Source organism: Coregonus lavaretus, assembly GCF_964263955.1.
Source record: "Coregonus lavaretus genome assembly, contig: HAP1_SCAFFOLD_387, whole genome shotgun sequence".
NCBI classification, from domain to species: Eukaryota; Metazoa; Chordata; class Actinopteri; order Salmoniformes; family Salmonidae; genus Coregonus; species Coregonus lavaretus.
The window spans coordinates 246,460-249,559 of NW_028158029.1; the positions used below are offsets into that span (position 1 = coordinate 246,460).

The window sequence follows — 3,100 nt, forward strand, 5'->3', positions numbered from 1 at the left end:
AACCCTACCTCTTTAAGGAATACCTGGAATAGTATAAAGTAATCCTTCTTCCCCCACCCCCCATAAAAAAATAACAAATATATAATAATAATAATAATAATAATAATAATAAATAAAATAATAAAGTGGTTGTCCCACTGGCTATCATAAGTTGCATGCACCAATTTGTAAGTCGCTCTGGATAAGAGCGTCTGTTAAATGATGTAAATGTAAATGTTTACAAGAAGTATATTACACACTCGTGACTGTGTCTGGTCTACCTTACCTCTATCAAAGAGACTCTACACATACAGGAAGTAGATTACATACTAGTGACTGTGTCTGGTCTGCCTTACCTCTATCAAAGAGACTCTACACATACAGGAAGTAGATTACATACTAGTGACTGTATCTGGTCTACCTTACCTCTATCCCACTCTGATGTCTCCTGCTTCCACTTCTGAGAGAGACACAGAGAGAGCAGAGACAGCAGGGCTAGAACCCTCCTCATCATCATCTTCCTCAGGAAAACTACAACAACAACAACAACATCATCATCATCATCATCATCATCATCATCATCATCATCATCATCATCAACAACAACAACAACATCATCCTCATCATCATCATCATCATCATCATCAACAACATCAACAACAACAATATCATCATCATCATCATCATCATCATCCTCACAACCAACAACAACAACAACATAATCAACAACAACAACATAATTCATTCAACCCCTCCACTATGTCTGACATAGACAAGCCTACATGTGAGGATCTGGAACCAGTGTCACCTCTCAGTGACAACAGGTGCAGAACACAGTAAAAACACAATAGATGCTGAACTGTTTAGCATGTCATAGTTGATGAATAGATGAGATTGGACCTGGTTCTGTAGATGATTAGTCTGTGTCTTTGTAGTCCAGCCCTCAGACCCAAATGGTGATTATCAGAGAATAGTCTCTCTGGGCAAAAGCAGATAAAACACCATCATTATGTGATTGGCTGAACTGGAAGTTGTTACTACAGGTCGGCACAGAATAACCCGCCATCAGTTACATGCAGAATCAATATATTATCTGAAGTTGATGTGATGTTATATTGTCATATTATTTACACAGTCATTATTTTAAGACTAGTTCATGTTCACATTCCATTTGGCATGCAGATATCCAGTGGATGATGGTTTCACAATAGAAAACATTTTCCTCTGTAAATAAATATAATATCAATCAAATAATATTGAATATTGATCCCTAATATCCAGTGATTACAGCTGGTTTATCTGTAGATACTCTACCTGACTGTGAAGCTGAGATGTGAGCTGTTTATCCCCAGACCAGACCAGACCAGACCAGACTAGACCAGATTAGACCAGACCAGACCAGACCAGACTAGACCAGATTAGACCAGACCAGAACAGTGTGTGGTAGTATTCCAGTATGACTGAAGCTCTGTAGAAGAACATGATGTGGACAGCTCTCTTATAAACTATCTAAGCCATCCCCCACCTGCTGGACTCCTCCCCTTTATAACCAGGACACCCCTCTGTAAACGCACACACACACACACACACACACACACATGGTTCCTGTGCACACACACACACACACACACACACACAGAAAGAAACGCTGGTCTGGAGGTCTGTAGTGTTACAGTGAAATGTCATCTCTAAAGGCTGTCTGGAGGTCTGTAGTGTTACAGTGAAATGTCATCTCTAAAGGCTGTCTGGCCACAGATACAGTGGAGGTGTTTGATGTAGCAGCAGAATCCCTCCTCCCTCTTCCTCCTCCCCCCTCCTTCTCTCCCTCGCTCCTCATCCTGTCCCCCCCCCCCCCCCCCCCACCTCCCCGCTCCTCCTCCTCTTCCTCCAGAACTACGTTCCTGAAGCCTACTGTAATCATCTGTGGAACATCTGGGCTCTGCCTGCAGCCCAGCCAGCTCCGACCGCTCTCTAATACCCTTTTTACACTACTGAGTTGAACCGAACCGAGCCGAGACAGGCTGAGCTGAACTCAGCTGCGCTGGCCTGGTTCTGCATCCAACCACCATAGTTGCTGGAACAATCCTGCAAATGACAATGTGAAACTAAAATATCTGAGCCTGTTCAGTAGGGTTCAGGTTGGCATGATAGTGTGAAAATGGTCTGATATCTGAGCCAGCTCAGTAGGGTTCAGGTTGGCATGATAGTGTGAAAAGGGTCTGAGACTGTCAAGAGTAAAGCGGTTAACCCAGTCTCACAACCAGGGAGTCACATACACACACTGACAGCTCATAAAGTTCTAATCAGGAGATTATTCAGCAGTAAACATAGGAGAATAACACCTTACATCATTGTTTGGGCCGAGTCTGAATCATGTGATGGAGAAATGAAACATGTAACAAACTACACTGTATACACTGTTCATGTTCACAGAAAATAAGACACTCTGTTACTGTCATGTTGTTGCAGTTTCCATGGTTATACACAGTGTTGCCTGATATTCCAGATGATGTAATACCCTATAGTTCAATTAAGATCCCATGGAGTTAACCTAAGATCATGACTAAAACCAGTACTGAAACACACAGCTTGTTAATTACTCATGGTAGCATGTGATCATCCTGTCACCGTTATAAATGGATCTAATGATCTTGACGTAACTTGCTTCAATCCAAACATTACCGTCCCAGAAAAACAGAGCTTTGTTCCCTTTGGTGCTGGGCTGAGGAGAGGAGAGGCCAGTCTGTCGCCAGCCAGCCCAGTAAGGGCCAGCCCGGGGCCTGAGCCAGCTGGGTCTGGAGATGGGGGAATAAGCCCCTGCAGAGCAGAGAGCCATCATGGAGTAGTGAGAAGAGATCCATGACTCCTGTGAGATATATCATTAGTCTTCTGTGTTTCTAGACTCTAAAATGTTATAAACAAATGTAGGAACATTTGGAGAGAGAAAAATAAGAAAACGTTGTGATTAACTCTTCGGAGTCTGGAGCTTTTTTGGCCGTTTTTGGGTACCTTCAATTTTGCCCTGATATACTACATAAAGAAATGTTTACCAGACCAATGTTGGGTATCTTTTTTTTCAGCACAACCTCACCTATATGATCTGTTAGTAAGTTTTTCACTT

The 3,100-nt window shown here is 42.5% G+C and overlaps 1 long non-coding RNA gene across 1 annotated transcript; it reads right to left on the bottom strand.

Moving 5' to 3' along the window:
• Window positions 1-442: 442 nt before the first annotated feature.
• On the bottom strand, window positions 443-1,376 carry LOC311124505. Its single transcript, XR_014612765.1, has 3 exons — window positions 1,294-1,376; window positions 880-958; window positions 443-510 (listed from the first exon to the last, which is right to left on the bottom strand). It is a non-coding gene; the product is annotated as an uncharacterized lncRNA (long non-coding RNA).
• Window positions 1,377-3,100: the final 1,724 nt, after the last annotated feature.